This window comes from Hippocampus zosterae, chromosome 1 (assembly GCF_025434085.1).
Source record: "Hippocampus zosterae strain Florida chromosome 1, ASM2543408v3, whole genome shotgun sequence".
NCBI lineage: Eukaryota > Metazoa > Chordata > Actinopteri > Syngnathiformes > Syngnathidae > Hippocampus > Hippocampus zosterae.
The window spans coordinates 28,091,683-28,114,188 of NC_067451.1; the positions used below are offsets into that span (position 1 = coordinate 28,091,683).

Genomic DNA, 22,506 nt, shown 5'->3' on the forward strand with positions numbered 1-22,506 from the left:
TGAAGTTGTTTGCTGTGAGTCTTTATTGAGGAATGGGGACTCCTTTATTTTCTTATATGTTTATTTATTCGTATTGTTCCACATATACGCGTGGGGGTTGGGGTGTGTGTTCAGGTAGGCCGGGATTTTAAAATATGTGACTCCTAGTTGAGTGTTCTCAAATGTCACCCTCAAGAGGTATCTGATGGCATTGGCACTCGATTATGAATGTTAAGTGTTCGCTACCTTTTCTGTGAGCTGATTGTCATGAATGTTAATTGCTATACCATCATGAATTGTCATCTTGCAAAGTAACGGTAGTCAGATTACTAAATTGAGAAACGTCATGCTTGAGATTAGTCGTTAGTGTCAAGAAAATTGCTATAATTGGGTAAAGGACTGGTTTTATTAGTTGATTTGCAAATCCTGTAAAAAATATAAGACAAAAAAGGAACGTTGAGCCTCAAGAGCCATTTGCCTAAAACCTTTCATCAGGGAAAGGGCATCAACAGGTGTCGTTTTAGCGGTTCCTTTCCATGACAGTCACATTTGGAAGGGTATGAATAATTTGAGGCGCAGCTGTATGTCAAATAAACTGCCATGTTTACTCTCAGTGAACCGACTTTCATAATTTTAAGTTCTTCATGCCTTTAGTGAACGCCACAAAATTTCAATGTTCTCCAGTCCAATGTGCTTGAGATCCAGTAGCTGGGGTCATTCTGGATGTCGACTCAACACATGTTTGTAACAGGCATTTCTTCAGGCATTGGAATGTTGTCTGTCCATGGGGGTCATATATCACACTGTATCCGAACAGAATGTTTCGTGTCAGCGTTGACTGGTTCCTTTTTTTTCTTGCCTTCAACAATAAATGAATGATAGGGGGGATTCATATTGCACATTCTGTTCCCACAATACACACGTTGAACTCAGTAGATCCAAATTAAATGAACACAAATGTATGAGAGAGCGGCCCGGTAGTCCAATGGTTAGCACGTCGGCTTCACAGTGCAGAGGTACCGGGTTCGATTCCAGCTCCGGCCTCCCTGTGTGGAGTTTGCATGTTCTCCCCGGGCCTGCGTGGGTTTTCTCCGGGTGCTCCGGTTTCCTCCCACATTCCAAAAATATGCATGGCAGGCTGATTGAACACTCTAAATTGTCCCTAGGTGTGAGTGTGAGTGCGAATGCCCTGCGATTGGCTGGCAACCGATTCAGGGTGTCCCCCACCTACTGCCCGAAGACAGCTGGGATAGGCTCCAGCACCCCCCGCGACCCTAGTGAGGATCAAGCGGCTCGGAAGATGAATGAATGAATGAATGTATGAGAACAACTACACATTAATCAAGGCGCAAAGGTAGAGACAATCAGGGATTCAAGTGAACAAGGGGCCACCTAATGGATGTCTGTAAAAAATAAATAAATAAATAAATAAACTATCATGTGACGTAGGGTGTGTTAACAGTGATCGTTATTCCCCGATGTAGAAAAAAATGGTTTGTCCAGCAATGACTAATGTTAAAGCTATTAAATTTATCATTGTCAAAACTTTGTGCGATCGTAGAACGATAGCCGAGTAGGAAGCGACCCAAGGAAAAAAATGTCTTCGGCGTTGAGGGAACATGCGTTAATACAAAAAAAACGGATACCGGATAGGGCACATTTTGTTTATTTGGCGCTGTTTCACGAAACGTCAGTCAGGGTGCCTTTGTTTGGGTATTTTGTGGTCACGTCACAGTCTGCGGAGTCAAATGACTCGGCAGACGTCGACTTGCCACACACACACACACACGAAAACTTTTGGTCATACATAATCAATCCCATTCATTTGTTAAGATTGTTTGGCCCCGACTCGTTTTGGACCATATCATCGGTACAAATCTACTCTTAACACACTACACACACAAGGAGAATCACATAGGACAATCTTATAAGTCTGAGATTGTCGGGTGCTCGACGCACTTTCTCGGGAAGGAACAAAATCAGGACAAAAACATGCCGATTGACTTTATGTGTGTACCCGTAAACAAACTTGCGTTGTGGAAGTTATCGCTAGCAACGTGTGCGCGGCTCATCTCCAGTCGAGACTCAAGGAGTGTGTGTTTTTGCATTCATTTTTTCAAAAAAGTTATCAAAGCAATTTAATCAGAAGAGCGTGCTCATGCTTGAGAGGCGGTGAAAACTGAGAGTTGATCAGGTTGCCGAGCAACACACTTGCGCATGTGGCGCATCAAATACCCCCAAAAAATCTATGACTTACCACCATTATTCCGATGACTTATGAATGTAGTTTGTGATCGGTGCTTTTCAAGCCCCACCAACATGTGGAAATGCTCTTCAAAGGGGAAGAAAAAAAGTCAGCTTGTCCTGATCCTTTTTCTCAACATTCACGATTGTAAGTTAAGTGTCACGTTTTGCGTGATGGTAGTTGTAGGACCCCAAAAAGCAGGGAGGAGCATTTAACCAAAAAAATACAAAATGCATTTAACCAAAAAAATACACACTGGATTACAATGGAAAAAACACGAAGTCGAAGTACTCAAAAAATGCCTGGAAATCACAAGTATCGAACAAAACAAAAACAGGAAACAAAACATGACAAGAGCACACGTATGCTCACATACTCACAGCTCACAATGACCCTACAAAGACTGACAGAAACTCAGGGAACTAAATACAAGCAAAGTGACGAGACAACGAGAAACACCTGGACAAAACAAAAAGGGTTGAGGGAGGTAATTGGTTACACATAAGGGACAATGATAACGAGAACAGGTGGTGACAATAAGGGCACATGAGGAATCAAAACCAAACATAACCAGACCGAAACATAACACTGAGGGGTTCGTTGTTTTTAGTGGATAGCTCTACTTTACGAATTGCAAAAGGAGAGATGGAATCCTTTGAATGCAGTTTTATTGAAAGGGGAAACAAAACAGATTTCTGCACCACAGCACGTTCGAGAACACAACTCCTTTTTCCGGCTACTAAAACGCTTCCTGTTTCCTTCAGCCAATAAGACGCTCTCAACATAAACTTGGTTAAGAAATTATTAAAGAGAATATAATTTAGGTAACTTTAACATCAAAGACAATACTGTAATGTTCAAACATCAGATGATAATAATTAACAATTTAACAAAAGCTTACACTATCATATCATGTTGAAATTACATTTGTCACTGTCACATAGTGGGGACACATCGAGCCGTCGGGCAGTCATCATACCTGTCAACTTGTACGTTTTTTTATCATTTCAAATCATGTACGGCGTATTACAACTTTTATATGGGGGGGAAAAAACAATTGTGAACCGATCTCACAAAGACGATTTTGGCTCAAATCCAGATAGCCAACGACAATGCCGTCGTCGATCGCTACGATTGTCCCGGCAAACCAGCAAAAGTAATCCTCAATCGTATATCTTATTTCATCGCTGCGTACGGTTGGATTGATAAAGCATGATGTGCGCATGCTCCGAAAGCCGTTGTATGGGTTTTTGTTGCTTTGTAAGGGGAATCGTAATCATGTATAAGGGCAGGTATTATCTGAGGTTGACAAGTATGAGTCAGTGAGACTCCCCGCCTGCACATCAAAAAAGTGCACGGCAATGCGCCTTTTCTGACGAAAGCACACGGGGACTATAATGAGGTCAAGCGCTATTGAGAATGGACTGATGAAAATTGGAAGCCATATTCTTGATTTTGCAGGTTCCACTTTATGTTAAATCTTCCCAAGTAAGCAGAGCATGACGTTTGACCATCTTAATCCAAATAATAGTGTCTTGATTCTTGACTGGCCATATATTCCATCGCCGGCTCATATGCAGACAGATCCCACAAAGACAAATTGATGACTGGAAAAACTGAGTACCGTAATGTCCAGTGTTGTGTCCAAGGACCGGCAACCCGAGGCCAAGGCCAAGGACTTGGAAAATTTTCCGGGGCAAGGCCAAGGACTGATTTTGAAACTACGAGGACAAAGCATAAAACATGATAGTATAAAACAATGCTATCATACCACTTGGCAGATCCTCATGATTTGCAACACCCCTCCATCATAACCCTTTGCACTCCATAACGCTTGAATGAAGTGTTTTTATTCAAAGAGTAGAACAGTCAGGGTACGTGTTATTTATACTGAGAAAACAAAATAAAATCACATGGTATATATTTCCATCCATCCATCCATCTTCTACCGCTGAACCGGGGCCGGGTCGCGGGGGCAACAGCTTTAGCAGGGAAGCCCAGACTTCCCTCTCCCTAGCTACTTCTTCCAGCTCTCCCCGGGGGATCCCGAGGCGTTCCCAGGCCAGCTGGGTGACATAGTCTCTCCAGCGTGTCCTGGGTCTTCCTCGGGGTCTCCTCCCGGTGGGACATGCCCGGAACACCTCACCAGGGAGGCGTTCAGGAGGCATCCGAATCAGATGCCCAAGCCACCTCATCTGGCTCCTCTCGATGTGGAGGAGAAGCGGCTCGACTCGGAGCCCCTCCCGGATGACTGAGCTTCTCACCTTATCTCTAAGGGAGAGCCCGGACACCCTGCGAAGAAAACTCATTTCAGCCGCTTGTATCCGGGATCTCGTTCTTTCGGTCACGACCCATAGCTCGTGACCATAGGTGAGGGTTGGGACGTAGATCGACCGGTAAATTGAGAGCTTCGCCCTTTGGCTCAGCTCCTTCTTCACCACGACAGACCGATACAACGTCCGCATCACAGCAGACGCTGCACCGATCCGCCTGTCGATCTCCCGCTCCCTCCTACCCCCACTCGTGAACAAGACCCCAAGATACTTGAACTCCTCCACTTGGGGCAAGATCTCCTCCCCGACCCGGAGGGGGCACTCCACCCTTTTCCGACTGAGGACCATGGTTTCAGATTTGGAGGTGCTGATTTTCATCCCAACCGCTTCACACTCGGCTGCGAAACGCTCCAGTGAGAGTTGGAGAGCCCCGTTTGAAGGAGCCAACAGCACCACATCATCTGCAAAAAGCAGGGATGTAATACTGAGGCCCCCAAAACGGACCCCCTCAACGCTTCGGCTGCGCCTAGAAATTCTGTCCATAAAGGTTATGAACAGAATCGGCGACAAAGGGCAGCCTTGGCGGAGTCCTACCCCCACTGGAAATGATTCCGACTTACTGCTGGCAATGCGAACCAAATTCTGACATCGGTATAGTGACCGAACAGCCCGTATCAGGGGGTTCGGTACCCCATACCCACGAAGCACCCCCCACAGAACTCCCCGAGGGACACGGTCAAACGCCTTCTCCAAGTCCACAAAACACATGTAGACTGGTTGGGCGAATTCCCACATACCCTCAAGGACCCTGCTAAGGGTGTAGAGCTGGTCCACTGTTCCACGGCCGGGACGAAAACCACACTGCTCCTCCTCAATCTGAGGCTCGGCTTCCTGACGGACCCTCCTCTCCAGCACCCCTGAATAGACCTTACCAGGGAGGCTGAGGAGTGTGATCCCTCTGTAGTTGGAACACACCCTCCGGTCCCCCTTTTTAAAAAGAGGGACTACCACCCCGGTCTGCCAATCCAGAGGCACTCTCCCCGTTGACCACGCGATGTTGCAGAGGCGTGTCAACCAGGACAGCCCCACAACATCCAGAGCCTTGAAGAACTCCGGGCGGATCTCATCCACCCCTGGGGCCTTGCCACCGAGGAGCTTTTTAACAACATCGGTGACTTCAACCACAGAGATAGGAGAGCCCACCTCAGAGTCCCCAGGCTCTGCTTCCTCCAAGGAAGGCGTGTTGGTGGAGTTGAGGAGGTCTTCGAAGTACCCTGCCCACCGGTTCAAAACGTCCCGAGTCGAAGTCAGCAGCGCCCCATCCCCACTGTACACAGTGTTAGTGGTGCACTGCTTCCCCCTCCTGAGACGTCGGATGGTGGACCAGAATTTCCTCGAAGCCGTCCGGAAGTCGGCTTCCATGGCCTCACCGAACTCTTCCCACGCTCGGGTTTTTGCCTCGGCGACCACCGAAGCCGCGGTCCGCTTGGCCAGTCGATACCCGTCAGCTGCCTCTGGGGTCCCACAGGCCATAAAGGCTCGATAGGACTCCTTCTTCAGCTTGACGGCATCCCTTACTGCTGGTGTCCACCAGCGAGTACGGGGATTGCCGCCACGACAGGCACCAACCACCTTACGGCCACAACTCAGATTGGCCGCCTCAACAATAGAGGCACGGAACATGGTCCACTCGGGCTCAATGTCCCCCGCCTCCCCCGGAACATGGGAAAAGCTCTGTCGGAGGTGGGAGTTGAAACTCCTTCTGACAGGGGATTCCGCCAGACGCTCCCAACAAACCCTCACTATACGTTTGGGTCTGCCAGGACGGACCGGCATCTTCCCCCACCATCAGAGCCTACTCACCACCAGGTGGTGATCAGTTGACAGCTCCGCCCCTCTCTTCACACGAGTGTCCAGAACATGCGGCCGCAAATCCGATGATACAACTACAAAGTCGATCATCGAACTGCGGCCTAGGGTGTCCTGGTGCCAAGTGCACATATGGACACCCTTATGTTTGAACAAGGTGTTCGTTATGGACAATCCGTGACGAGCACAGAAGTCCAATAACAAAACACCACTCGGGTTTTGATCGGGGGGGCCGTTCCTCCCAATCACGCCCCTCCAGGTATCACTGTCATTGCCCACGTGAGCATTGAAGTACCCCAGCAGAACAATGGAGTCCCCAGCAGGAGTACTCTCCAGCAAACCCTCCAAGGACTCCAAAAAGGGTGGGTATGCTGAGCTGCTGTTTGGTGCATATGCACAAACAACAGTCAGGACCCGTCCACCCACCCGAAGGCGGAGGGAGGCAACCCTCTCGTCTACCGGTGTGAACCCCAATGTACAGGCACTGAGCCGGGGGGCAATGAGTATGCCCACACCTGCTCTGCGCCTCTCATCGTGAGCAACTCCAGAGTGGAAGAGAGTCCAACCCCTCTCGAGAGAACTGGTACCAGAACCCAGGCTGTGTGTGGAGGCAAGTCCGACTATATCCAGTCGGAAATTCTCTGCCTCACATACCAGCTCGGGCTCCTTCCCTGCCAGAGAGGTGACATTCCATGTCCCAAGAGCTAGCTTCTGCAGCCGAGGATCGGACCGCCAGGGTCCCCGCCTTTGGCTGCCGCCCAGCTCACATTGCACCCGACCCCTTTGGCCCCTCTCATGGGTGGTGAGCCCATGGGAAGGGGGACCCACGTTGCCTCTTCGGGCTGTGCCCGGCCGGGCCCCATGGGTGTAAGCCCGGCCACCAGGCGCCTGCCAACGAGCCCCACCTCCAGGCCTGGCTCCAGAGGGGGGCCCCGGTGACCCGCGTCCGGGCAAGGGAAACTGAGATCCATTCATTTTACTCATCATAAGGGGTCTTTTGAGCCGTGCTTTGTCTGGCCCCTCACCTAGAACCTGTTTGCCATGGGTGACCCTGCCAGGGGCATAAAGCCCCAGACAACTTAGCTTCTAGGATCATTGGGACACACAAACCCCTCCACCACGGTAAGGTGACGACTCACGGAGGGGGGTATACATTTATGAATTAATATTTTAGTGCAGTCTTCTTAATATGAAGTAAATCAACACTCAACAGGCATGACATGGCACGGAACACAAGTTGAGAAATGACTTTGCATAGAAGTCAATCACTGACTGCAGAAAAAGCGGTAATCTCTCAGTGATAATTTTACAGTTTACCGGCAGTGAGTCCCAGGGACTCGCTGATCAGAAAAGTATGAGTCCCATTATGCATTGAGAGAGTCCCAAATTTCGAATTCTGAAAGGGTCTACTTATTCAATTGCATATGATAATAACACAAACAACAACATATACTGTACATACAATGATAAACAAATGCTGCAAAAATTTAAATAATTCAGGAGCAGGCCTGAGGATTTCGGAAATTCATGGTAACCGTTTTTCGGTTCCGTCGGGTTACCCAATGGGAAACCACGATAACAAATATTGGGTTCCGTAAACGTGCATCATGGGAACCCATTTTTCTATTTTGACTGATATTCATAATCAAGAATTCCGAAACTCAAAAGTATAATGTTTCAAGGGTCAATGTTTGAAAACTATGCATTAACAATGAACATTACATCAGCAGCTGTGTACTCCAGGTTTATTCCAAAAAAATAAATGGATCAAAAACTGGTGTACTCATGTGGCATCATCAGAGTATTTTTTCCAATCTCACACTGCAAAGATTAATTGACTGGTAATCATTAATACAGGTAAGTATTGATGTGGCTTGACATCCTCTTCCCAAGACGATGCATGTGTAATCTACGATCAATTTGACGAAAGAATTAAATACACGTCATCATGAGTTCTACCAACAGTTAACATTAGCATTAATTCACCTTGTGACAAATGTTTTATTCATAAATTTGCCTCGTAATAGTGCTTCGCGTCGTATTTCGCTCTCGCGTTCTGTGCATACGTCACAGGTGAGTTTGGTGATACGCCCTTTGGACGATTCATACGAAAAATCAGACAAGCATTCCCATTTCTTAAATACCGTAATTAGTAGACCTTGGTGAGTTTTTTTCGCCACCATCTCAAACTTTCATCCGCGCGATTCTTCAGTTTGCGGACTAAAATAACAACCCGCATGCGCACATAACGTCATCTGTTGCGTCCCCCCCAACACTGAAAACAAAACAAAACAAAACGAAAGTAAATTAGAAGAAACACACTCACACACCACACCAAATCACAAACACACATACAGGTGCAGTGAAATCGCGTGGATCTCAGTCAATTCAAGTGCGGTTGCTGGTATTAAACTATTTTTCGGTACAGTGAAAATGACGCCACGGAAACAACACGCTACCGGTAACGATTGTTACTGTGAAATGGGAAAATTATGCGTCTAGGACGCGGGACGCAGAGGTAACGAGATGGCTGAATCTCTAACCATTTTCTGAGTACTACTATTATTATCACTACCACTAATACCACATTAATTAATACCTTCAACTTCACAATAATAATAATAAATAATTAAATCAACCATGATTTTAAACTATGTATTATCAATATTCATTATTCCAAACATGAAAAAGCATTCAGCAAACATAACTGGAATCGAGCAAAAGGACTCCAAATCCCAACGGCCAAACCCGGAGGTGAAGTGCCGACATTATTGACTCCAGCTGTAACGCAAATTACTTGGTTCAAACAAACATTCTAGTGTGACCGCACAAACAACACGCAAAAATAACTAAATAAAAGACACCACTGTTACAGAAAGGCTTTACACGCTATTTAAACTGCAGATCGCGAACGCAACAAACCGTGATTGAAACTAACTGTGATGCCGCTCTTAATACATTGCGCTACCTGTTACGTGTCAGTAGCAGACCCGCCCCTCTTAAAGTGCCAGAGTTAATCCATCGATATGGGTTTCCTTGGATGGAGTTTATCAGATTCCTTCATGATTTTTGCGGTCCTTGAACAAGGGATTCTAGGCTCTAATCCCTCATTGTGTCAGAGGACAGGCAATCCAAAGCCGAGAACCAAGGACCGCCCCTAAGTCCTCGAGGCCAAGGACCAGCTCGAAGAACACATCTCTGGTAGTGATGGGTCCATGAGGCCTCATGAGGCGTGTCGACACACTGACACACTGTGTTGATACTGTGCTGATACTGTGTCACTGACCACTGCCACCTGCTGGACCTTCAAGATCCCTGCAGCCAACCCACTTAACAGACTGAACTGACTGATAAATTGTTTTGTATATTGAACATATAAAATATACAGTACAATTCGATAATAAATTGGCAAAAGGTGAAGGTAAGATATAAAAAAAAGGAAAAGAAAATAGTCATCATCACAAATATGTGTTCAAAGGAGTAGAAAGAAGCAAAAAACCTACCCCGAGTCCTACCCCTTCTTATATATGAATTGATCATTTTTCTAAATAGGAAAGAAAGTCTAAATATCAACAAATGGTTTTACCCTTATGTATGCTGTACTAATACATTTTTACAACATTAGGTTAGTATATACAGTACATACTCTTTAGAGCACATGTATATGTCGATTTTCTCATATTCATAATGGATGCTACATTTCATTAATATATTAAATAATCTCAATGTATTTCTGATGTATTGCTATATTTCATGAGTGTATCGAATTTATCATCTTAATTCTGATTTGTGTAGTTGTCTTGTACTACTCTCAAATTCATTTTTAATCTCAGCAAGAGAGTTCCTCATTTTACTGGTCCGTTTCAGAATCATTCCACAGATTTACACCTATTACAGATACACTCTTGTGTGTGATGTCCGATCGTGTTTTGGATTTTTTTGTATAGATTAGTACCCCCTAAATTATGACAACTTTCTCGAATTTTAAAAAGCTTCTGGATCTTTTGGCAAAGGTTATTATTGTGTGCTTTGTACATTAATTGGGCGATTTTGAAGTCAATCAGGTAATGAGATTTCATTGTTTAATTTGATAGACAGTGGATTTGTGGGTTCCGTCCATTTGGAGCCGTCCATTTTGCAACATTCAATGTGTTCAAATAATGTGAAGATCATTTGAATGAGGATGCTTGTGGGCTTTTATTTCACAAATTTTTATTGAGAAAAATAAGATGCTCCAATGTTTTAAACTTCAGCCTGTTGCGTCTTTTACAAGCGATGTCTCCTGCTGTGGAGAACACACGCTCACAAGGGACGGATGAGGCTGGCGTCCAAAGGAACTCCTTTGCAAGGTGGGAGAGGGTTGGGAAAGAAGTGTGTTGGTCCTTCCAGTACAGCTGCTGCTTCCTGGAAGCTTGATTGTCAAACATGGAGTGGAGAGTCAACCAATAATAATTACTGATTGTTAATTAAATCATCAACATAGCAACCGTGAAAAGATGAGTGAACGTCTGTATACCTGGCGTAATACTGGGTGTATCGCGAACTTCATTCTCATGCTTGGCCCGATAATGCCTCAGCATGGTGGAGGTGCTTCTGTTGATGTATGACAATTCGACTTGGCAAATTCGACATTTCACCTGTAATGAAATGTGAGTAAGAAGTAACTAAGAGTTACCTTGAAATGTATTCGGATTAGAATGGTACAACACATGTCAATAATCTGAGAGACACTCGGCGAGTGCCTCTCGCCGAGAGGCTCTCGGCGACAGAAGGCGATTTGAATAAATAAATAAATAATACCTTATTCTCCAGGACATCAAAATGGTCCCACACGGCGGATGATTTGCGTCTCTGCTCCATAATCGGCAAGGCACGAACACGAACACGAAGTCTGCACTGACACGAACTTCGACAAGCGAGCGTGAGTGAGGTCTGGCTTGTTTCGGCAAGTGGCATTGTGTCGCCAAACCCACTTCCTTATAAACACTGTGCGGCGGGCTTTTGTTGCGTCGACGCCCCCTGGACTAAGTGGCGCAGCCTGTACTGTGTCAAGCAGCCGATGCGGTCTAAACTGCACCGGTGCAGTTCACGTGTCAATTAGCAGCCTGGACTGTGTCAACGTAGCCGATGTGTCAATTAGCAGCCTGCACTGTGTCAACACAGTCGATGTGTCAATTAGCAGCCTGGACTGTGTCAACGCAGCCGGTGTGTCAATTAGAAGCCTGGACTGTGTCAATGCAGTTCACGTGTCAATCACGTGACGTAATGAAGCAGCACATGCATCGACACGTGGTTTGCTCTGTGAGCCCGGCGCATGTGTCAATGCATCGGTGTCGCTGGACCCATCACTAATCTCTGGTAATGTCAATGACAGAATGAGTCATCGGCGCATTTTTCTCTTAGAAAGTTAATGAGTGTCTGATGATGTTCATACATGGGTTTTTTTCTACAAGCTTCTTCAGAATCACTTGTTAAAAGTATTTTAACATGAAAAGAGTGACTTTGTTAGCCCTCTTACTGGTATACTTTATGCAAGCCTGCATGAAGACATATCCTGGTTCGCTGGGGTTATACGCATCCGAGCATTCCAGGCCATATTTAAAGCAACATAAACTTCATTCGTACACGGCATACACGGCATGTGTCGAGAATATTACAGCCTCGCAGGTCGCAATCTCCACAGTACTATTAGATGATTGCTTCACGGTAGACACGATCAATAAATAACCTGGTAACACAATCATTACCTGTTCCTTAACATAATTCCAGGCCTTTAAAAAGCTTCTACGGTTTAATTTGTCCTGAGTGGAAGACATTGAGACTGATTTAAGAAGCCGGAGAGTACATCGAAATGTATTTGGTTGGTGGGGTGGCGTGACACACTCATTACAAGCTGAGGGCTGTGTTGTGTGAGACAAATTAGCACATCTTTTTTTCTGCCTTTAAATCACCTGGAAATGTGGGCGTTCTGTACAACATGCTGAACAGTGTCATTGGCAGTGATGTATAAGTCTGCCCCTCATTTCTGGCAGTGAACGCTAAGTAGTTACAGTGCCATGAAAAAGGATTTACCCTCTTTTCAAATGCTGACTTTTTTGCAGGTTTCCCCACTTAAATGTTTGAGATCATCACTTTAGCCACAGGCGCTTCCACTCAACGAGCAGGGAAGGAAACTCTTACCCGCCGGTTGAGTGAAAGTACCTGTGACTGAAGCCAAACGGATTTTACTTTCTGGAAAAATTGTGGCATTCCCCCTCGGTCATTAAAGTTGCGTCGACTTGATTTTTTTCATAGGACTGTAGCTAGAACTCAACGCGTACATGTTAGCCTGTATCTGTGGACTGGAGTGTATTATGATGACATTTCAAGAAAAGTCATCCGGCAAAGATCCAATGCCTTCCATCCAACCATCCATATTTCTGATCCGCTCATCCTCACAAGGGTCGCGGGGTGCTGGAGCCTATTTCAGCCGTCTTCGGGCAGCAGGCGGGGGACATCACCCTGAACCGGTTGCTAGCCAATTGCAGGGCTACACCTACACCTCTGCACTGGGAAGCAGACGCACTGACACCGGGCCTCCTCCAATGCCTTCCATTAAGGTTAATATTTTTTTTATTTTACCGAGGACCGCCCGGTAGTCCAGTGGTTAGCACGTCGACTTTACAGTGCACAGGTTCAATTCCAGCTTTGGCATCCCTGTGTGGAGTTTGCATGTTCTCCCCGGGCCTGCGTGGGTTTCCTCCCACGCTCCAAAAACATGCATAGCAGGTTAATGGAACACTCTAAATTGTCCCAAGGTGTGAGTGTGAGGGCAGATGGTTCTTCATCTGTGTGTGCCCTGCAATTGGCTGGCAACCGATTCAGGGTGTCCCCCGCCTCCTGCTCGAAGACAGCTGGGGTAGGCTCCAGACGCCCCCGAGACCCCCGTAAGGATAAAGCGGTTCGAAAAATGAATGAATGAATAATTGTATTGAAGGGAAGATAGCTCAGAGGGCAGAAAATCATCATTGATAAATCTAAGTAATGGCGTCCACTTAGCGGCGATGTAAGATGTGACACCGCAAAACATCTACAAGTGCAAAAATTACGCACTATGCAACCCTCCTGTGCTCAGTGAGAAAAGTGCATGCATCCTTTGAGGGTTCTGCACTGTGTGAGCATCAGTTGTAATTTTCTCAAACTAATTTAATCTCCTCAATTAATCGGGTCTATGGGGGAGAGGGTTTAGTGTAATGAATGCAGCTGTAGTGACATCTTCCAGAAAAAAAGCGCATAAGCAAGCTGTTTCTGCTCCTTTTGTCAAGCTCCTTCGAAGCGTCATGGCAATACACAGCACAGATGCACTTTGGGCTCAAATAGCTGACACACACTTAGAGGTGCTGTGATTGTGTCTGGAAAGTATAGGCACTCTGGAGAATTATGACCTATCCTGATCCGGTTCCTGCTTCATCTTCACCCCAAGGCACACTCCTTGCTGGCAGATTCCAAGTGGTGCCGTGAGTTTTCCCCCTGGGCCATATGATCTTTTCCTGCCACGGATTAAATTGGACTGTGATTCAATCATTGTTTTGCCATAATGGTGACCATTCATTCAATTAAACCATCAACCAAAAAGGCCTGTTAGGAACAGAACAAAAGTTCTGTCAGTCAAACATCATTCGGTGTTCGTGTCTATATGACACAATGATTTATAGCGGAACCATGAAAGAAAAAAGCAACCTCTTCCAGGGCTTTTTTTTCTGTCAGGAAATAATGGAAAGAAATATGGACGTGAATAATCACTTTCAAGGTCAAACTGTTGCTATCGGAAACCATTACTGGCCATGTTTTAAAAGATGTTGGCATCTTTAACTGTCAAACAGGTAGGATGGGAATTTGATACAATTACAACGATTCTATTTCCCTTATCGATAGGGATGGGCACTGAATCCCGATCTTGAATTATTAATCCAGATTATTGTTAAAAGGCAACCGCTCAGAGTGGGGCCCGCTGCTACGCTTTTTTATCTTACTTTTTTACAAACAATGAATTCTTGAAGAAATGATGATGAACATTTACTAATTGTTTTATATGACCATTGACTGAATCCACTTAGAACAGGGATAGTGCAAAGAAAAACATGACCCCCCCACCCCACCCAAAAAAAGCTTTATGCAAATTCAGAGGAAAACTCTTCCCCAAAATCTAAGGCAGAATTCCGAATCGTAACCTCAGGGGCGTTATACTCAGCAGTCCATTGAATTTTTGATCATGTGATGGAAATCATCTCGACCTTTGCAAATGTATGACTACGACCACACAAAGGAGAGTTTCAGAGCAACATAATAACACACGAGAAATAAAAACAATTTTCTTTTTCTTAAAGTGCATGTGATAAAAAGCACACGAAGAGGCTGGCAAGCTCCGATCTGTCATGTTCTCTTTCTCCAAGTTGGATGACGCAAATGTGATATTACCGGCTGGTGAATGGGAGCCTTTGACAACTCGGTCGAGTCTGTGTACATCAGTAAAATCAGTATCTGATGACCTTATCTGGAGGTTACAGCGGGCCTTCTCCTTGTGGAAAGCCGGAGGGATTTCTCCTTATCTCTCGATCGTAGCATTCTTTCCGGGCTAATTCTTGGAGCCAGTATTGGACTCAGGTTGTGGCTCGAGACCAGCTCGCTTTACAACACTGGAATTGTGAACCTAACATTGTTTCAAATGTAAAGCAATTGCACAGTTAATATTACCACAAATGATACAGTATGGTGATTCTTTTCTTATTTGTTGTATTTACATTTCACCATTAGCCTCGCTATAGTAGTCAATCAAAATGCTATTTAGTTTTTACATATTGACAAATAGGGGCGGCCCAGTAGTCCAGTGGTTAGCACGTCGGCTTCACAGTGCAGAGGTACCAGGTTTGATTCCAGCTCCGGCCTCCCTATGTGGCGTTTGCATGTTCTCCCGGGGCCTGCTTGGGTTTTCTCCGGGTGCTCCGGTTTCCTCCCACATTCCAAAAACATGCATGGCAGGCTGATTGGACGCTCTAAATTGTCCCTAGGTGTGAATGTGACCGTGGATGGTTGTTCGTCTCTGTGTGCCCTGCGATTGGCTGGCAACTGATTCAGGGTGTCCCTGCCCACTGCCCGAAGACGGCTGGGATAGGCTCCAGCACCCCCCGCGACCCTAGTGAGGATCAAGCGGTTCGGAAAATGGATGGATGGATATTGACAAATACATATTTGATTCAATTGATTTGACTTTTTTATTAGGTCTCCTGTAGGAGAAACTTATGTCGGAGGACAGTCCCTCTGTGCTGCTACAAACATTGAGCAAAAAACATACACATCCACAGCACAACATAATTAAGACAATTGCATTCAAGACAAGACAGTATATACTCTACAACACACATTGGACACTACATTACAGTCATATGCACCCCCCGTCCCCCATCACCACCACACTCACAAACTTCCGCTTGTCTGTCTGCCTCCCTCTAATTGTTCCTTGATTAAGATGATCGCCTTCGGTATGAATGAGTTTTTATACCGGTTTAATTTGCAGAAGAGAGTCCAATAACTCAGCTGTACAGCATAAGTGTTCGCAATGTTATAAGATGTAAATATGTTTTTTTTTTACTGTGAAATTATATGAACTGTGTTATCTGTTCTTTAGAGGGGAGATCATTTGTGTTTGTCCACGTGCTTTGTACACACCCAACACACTGGAACATATCGAGTAAGTGTGGCTGCATCTCAAAACATTGGGTTGTAATGATTATTTGTTATCACATAGGACACAGACAGTCGTGCAATCTTCACCATTTTTCTGCATAGACTTTGTTGTCTGAAGCAGTTCTAGATGAAAGAGGAGAGGATCAAAGTGTCCTTTCACCAGTGGATCAGAGACGTCATGCTGAAAATGTGCACACGCTAAGTTTTGAAAGCAAACACAAAGATGTAGCGTCCATTGACGAAAAGAGATGAGTTCACTTCTCCTGTCCCACGTAATCCGCTTCAAACTCCAAGCCGCGACTCCCAGTTCCAAATCCGCATCGGCGCTCCGCGCTAACGCTCCTTTCTTCTCATCGTTGGCTCCTCAAGCCTTACATCCATCCATCCGCAGACCGTTCAACAGCACCGATCTCTCCGCTGAACAAAGCGGGGTTGTGAAAAATGCTGCGACAAAAGGCGCAAGACACAAGCGCCCCGGGACTGTCCAGCAACGACAGTAAAATGGCGCCGACATTCCTCCCAGTCAAAAACAGTGCTGGTATACCCATGCTGCCAAGAAGGCGCAACCACCAAGCACAGAGTCTCCTCCTTGATGAATGTCGTGGCCAAAAATGCTGAAAAAAGTCCACATCAGGTCCACATAAGAGTCCGACATAACAACAAACACAAAGTGACAAAACAAACACAAAAACAACAACAACAAAAAAAAGCAAGGCTCATGACAGCACTTGCTGATGGCTGCCTACTCGGGCGCCATCTTGACTTCAAAGAAAAAAATATATATGCCCCCTACTCTCAAGATGCCTCAAAAGAAAGTGCAGGATAGTAAACACGGAATCACTCATACTACAGTTTTTATTGAAGGTGAATTGATATTCATCCATCGAAGCTTCCACCTCCCTGCGTAGTTTCTCGACAATGATCTTCTCCCACCCTTTTATTACATTGGAGGTTAGGGCCATTGGTCTATAGTCCTTGTCAACCTGTGGGCAGGGTTTTTTAGGGACCGGAATTGTCATTGATTTCTTCCAGAACTGTGGCACCTCTGTGTCTGTATACAGGTGGAAGAGAGGATGCCAGGCCGGTGTTAGTTCCTCAGCTTACGTTTTTACTAAATAAGCGGACATGTAGTCTGGTCCAGTGGCCTTGTTTACATGCAGTGATTTACAAACTCGGGCAACACTAGCTGAGTCGATGAACACCCTGTTCATCTGTGCTGCGTATAATACAGCACATTTGACAATAAAGTTGTCTTCAATTCAATTATTAGAATCATACTGCAGATTGCAGAGCAATTCATTACACTCTTTGGAAGTGTCAACTTCAAAGCGCATGTAGAAATCACGGAGTTCCCTTGCCTTCGCTTCCTCATCATGGGCCGACAGGGGCTTCTTCCTAGTGTCCATGTTCGTCATGGTGTGAATTGAATCCCACAACCTCTTTGGGTTTGAATTGACAGGGCTTGTTCTGTCCGCTCTTTGCTTTTTGACCGTGCTGCTCTGAGTTGCCAGTTGAGATCTTTCTGGGTCAACCTCAGAAACTATTTATACCTTTACTTTGTATGCCTACGTTTATAGATCCAATTTTTAACCCTAAGAGTTCGCTCTGGTCTTCAGCCACCCACAAGCAGTGGCGTACAAAGCGGTGGATGCCTGGGGCAAGTGCATGGGTACGATGCTTCCGAAAAAATTGGTGTCGAACACTTGAGTGTTGGAAACGGCTGTCAGGATAACGTGATGCACATTACTACTCGTATTAAGCCAATGGCAGTTCATGATAGAGAGTGCCTGCCATGAACGACGGTGTTCTCTTTGCAGCCTTCCCACCAATGCCTTAAGAAATGGATAAGATGCCACAAAAGCGTTTGAAGCCTCAGGTTATCTTTTACAAAAACCTATTGGAGACTGTGATCTATATGTGTCACAATATTAAACCATCGGCATGCTCAGTCAACCTCAAGGGAGGAGCTGGTGAAAACATAATACTGACAAGAAGGAAGAGACCGATCTAATTATGAAGCAGGCTGAACCTTTTAATGTGTTGTGCGGCGAAACAGCAGGCCAGGTGAAAATGAAAAATGCAATTCAGCCAGGATTCAGGAAGGAGATTTTCCAGTTCTCTTTATTTTCAGGCGTGACAGTTGACCAGTTTTGAGCAGCCCATGCGTAGCACTCCTCGTCCGCCCCCCAGTGACTTCCTCATTCATCTTTTAAAGGGAGTTCACTTGAGCTTCAGACGAATCAGGTCCAAGCAGCAATTGGCCCTTCCCAGGTGGTTTCAATGACCTCATCTGAAACAATTAGTGTTCTACAAAGTACAACAGTTTTGGATGGAAAGAAATGTGCAACTTACTTCCATCCAAAATCCACAAAGAAACAGAATTTTTAACATGTGTCTTTCGACATCATGACATAAGGTGTAAGCGCATTAGAAGACTACGGATAACAATCGACGTAAGAATGGTTTGTTGGAGCAGGGACGTAAAAACACAACAGGCCCACCAGGCAACAGACCAAGCATGAAACCAAAAGATATATGGCAGTTAAATTATATGTTTCCGGAACGGGTAAGACAACGGAGTAGTGGTGGTTTCATACTGCAGCTAATAAACATAATTAAATTAGGTGGTTTGGAACAGGCCTTAATGCGTCCTCGGGTGCGCGCGCGCGCACACACACACGCACACGCACACGCACACGCACACGCACACACGCACACGCACACACACACAGCATAAACATAAAGAAAACAGATCTAGGCATATTTATGTGGCAGATAATGTCCAGAGATAGTCTGCTTAATTCAAATCAAACAGGGGCAATCTGAATGAAAGCTGCTGTCCTTGCAACCAAAGAACAGCCTGCTTTATGTTCACGGGTACGCCACCCAATCTATAAATTATCAGGCGTATTTAGGATTAGGAATGAGCCTGAGGACAGAAACCAGAACATTTGCGCCACAGCAACATAAATATAAGACGATGATAGCTTGTTGTTCTTGTGTCAGACAACCTCGCAAGTTCAGATGGCCTTTTCCATTTGAGACGAACTCTCAATGAGCGTCTTAATGCATTCATCAGACATGTTTACTCTGAAAGCAACTTTTCACAGGAGCCAGGCTCATGATCCCGGGCTGCCATTGGCCAGCACACATCACACTCTGCTGCTGCCTGCCGACTCTGTTTCTTCGATAATGTCACTGCTTTCGTTTTCACAAGACAGACTGGGAAGCGGCTGGGTCATCATCTGTCTCCCTCTGTTGGCTGATTGTAGACGTCATGGGATGAATGTAAACATATTCCAATAATCCAAGGCAAAAGCGAATTCCAAATTTTACTATCAAAGGGCATTCTTGCTGGTGGACAATCTGATGTATGTCATTAACAAGACAGTTTTCAATGCGTTCAAGGAACTTTAAATACAAGCAGTCATTTACACTCTTAACCGAAACAATTGAACAGAACAGCATCTTTTAATACCCAATCATGATCTAGAGCTCAGCCACCTTTTCTTTCAGACACTAATTGCTTTCAATTGTAGTGCTGCACGACTCTGGCCAAAATGATCATCACGGTTATTTTTGATCAATAATGTGAGCACAATTATCAATCACAATGTAAAGTTTTCACTTCAAAATAAAACTCAGAGTATACATTTGTTACATTTAAAAAAAACATTTACCCAATAATTTAAAATGTTGATCGCTATTGAGGTTCCTCGCCATGTTGCTTCTCATTTGGCTGTACAGTATTTTCTTCTCTTGACATGACTCGCTCTCAAAAAACCCGATAGCATTCAGTCTACGCTTTAAGCGGAAGTAGTCGCTCACTTGCAGGGTGTGCGCACTTGTAATTTAGGCTTTTTAATGAGGTATTAACCATGCGTTCGCCCCCTAGTGGTTGGCGGACCATTGATTGAGCGAATGCTTAGTTTATAATACAGCCTACACCAGCCATATGCTGGCTGTACTGTATAGTGATGGGAATTCCGGCTCCTTTTAGAGAGCCGGCTCTTTTGGCTCGGCTCCCTAAAAGGAGCTTTGCATGAAGAAAAACCAAGTGCCTCAGCTTTGAGGGGTTGATCCTCTTTCTCCACTCTGTTAATATTTTCACTGTTTTGGAGAAGATTCTCTCTGAGGGGACAGATGTTGTGACAACACACATCCAACACAAAATGGATGAAAATGCCTTGCAATCATTTTACCCAGTTCCTCATCAATTGTGTTCTGTTTTGCTGGTTTTATAGCTTTTTGCATAAAGTGGCTCATAGAGCTCTGGGTTGTACATCTAGGCAGTTGTGACATTGCAGCAGCAGCAACAGTTGCAGAAACACTAGCACCTTCATTAATAGCTGGTTCCCTTGCTTGTCTTTTCTCTTCAAATTGTGGATATTTTTGATGTGCCTGTGCAGGTTATTCGTGGAGCCTGATCTATGGGATATTTTAACCTTGCACAGTCTACACGCTGCCTTTGAACTATTAATTAAATTGAAATGAGTCCATATTTCACTGCGTTTTCTATCCATTTTCTCACCTTTCCACCGTGTTGTTTTTTTCACTAACTAGCTCTCTCGTCTCCTCGTCTGTCTTTTCGCGTGCTGCTCAGTGTGCTGTTGTGTGTGTCTCTTCTCTAACCCCTCCCCCTTCTCTAATCTGCAGCGTGTGCGTGTGTGGGTGTGGGTATGTGCGTGTGTGTGTGTGTGTGTGTAACCCTTCCCTTCCGGCTCCCAATGAGGTGGGAGCCGGCTCCCATCGTTCACTTCAAAGAGCGCTCGTTCGCGAACGACACATCACTAGTACTGTATATGTATCGCCAATTGCCCAAAGACAGCTGGTGTAGGCTCGAGCATGCCTGAGGATAATATGTTCACATAATGGCTGGATGGATAACAATTAGGTTCATTTAATCATGATAGCCCAAATCGTGATCAGAATTCAAATGTGATTGGTTGTGCAGACCTAATCAATGGGTTTGGAAACCTACTCGTAGCCTTAGCTAGCCCTAGCCATTCAAACATGTGTGTCCATGTGTATGTGATACTAAACATTAAAGAATATGTAACCTTGATCAGGGCTACTGTTATGATTTTTTAAAAGTTACGTTGATGGCTTCATTCTCCCTCAGTAAAAACAGTTCCGATATAATCAGTCATTTTTCCTCTCAAAGATGCTAATATATGACACGAAGGCCAGTTAGGCATGAGTGGAAATGCATGTGCAAAAATGCAAAAGCAGAATAAAGTGAGTATATCGAGAAGTGCTCATTGTGCAGGGATGAATGGGAGATCCTTGGGGTCAGTCGTACAGAGCACTGTTGGAGTTCAGCAGTCTCACGGCTTCCCAATAGAAGCTGGTGGTCCTGAACCGGATGCTGCGAAGCCTCCTGCCTGTGGGGAGAGGATCAAAGAGAGGGTGAGCGAGGTGAGTGGAGTCCTTGATGATGCTGAGCTCTCTTGTTGCAGCTGCGGTGGTGGTGAGAAGTCTGCTCTTGGCAATCTTCTGTGCTGCGTTCACCAAACTCTGCTGTGCTTTTGCCTCTGCAGCCGAGCACCCGCTGTGCCACATAGGTGATGCCGGTGCTCAAGGCGCTCCCCACGACACATTCGTTCAAGCTCGTCACGGTGGCGCTCCCTAGTCCAATTCGAAACGACAAATCGGAGATGTGTGTAAATGGTTCAGATTCAGAAAACTTTATTTGTCCCCATGGGGTAATTTGGACATAACAGGCACGCTCTGCACAAGAAACATGAAAAACAATGACGAACATGGGATACAGTGCGAAGGGCCTGTCGGTACTCGCCGTATTTACAGCGCCCCGAGATCTTAGTTCAGAAAGTAAACACTAGGGAAGGAGAGGGGGGGAAAATGGTTTCGAGATTCCACAAACTGTCAACAATCAGTTCCCTTTATCGTCTTATCTGTATACAATCGATCGTTACAAAGAATGTGTTTATACTTAACATAATCAACACCATTTTCACGAAAATAGGGTTGGTTATTGACATTTCTCAGGCCATTTCAAATATTTAAGATGCTCCAAATACTGTATCTAATATTCATTCATTTCTTTTCCGAACCGCTTTATCCTCACTAGGGGTGGTGGGGGCCCCTGGAGCCTATCCGAGCTGTCTTCGGGCAGTAGGCGGGGGACATCCTGAATCGGTTGCCAGTCAATCGCAGGGCACACAGAGACGAACAACCATGCACGCCCACACTCACACCGAGGGATAATTTAGAGCAGAGATTGGCAAAGTACGGCCCGCGGGCCGAATCCGGCCCGTTGGTCTTTTTAATCCGGCCCGCCGAAGGTTGGTCCACAATTAAGATTCGATGTGAATGATTGCATTCATTTCAATTGGACTTGTAATTTCACCGCCAGGTGGCGCATTGACTTGAAGTTGCAGAACCCCGGGGGGCGGG

General features: G+C 45.4%; 1 protein-coding gene across 1 annotated transcript in view; it reads left to right on the plus strand.

Annotated features, from left to right (window-relative positions):
• Window positions 1–16,030: 16,030 nt before the first annotated feature.
• The window catches only part of gpx3 (glutathione peroxidase 3), a 133,048-nt gene continuing 126,572 nt past the window's right edge, over window positions 16,031–22,506 (plus strand). The window contains exon 1 of the mRNA XM_052076365.1: window positions 16,031–16,093. The gene's annotated coding sequence lies outside the window, so the exon portion shown is untranslated. The remainder of the gene's footprint in view (window positions 16,094–22,506) is intronic.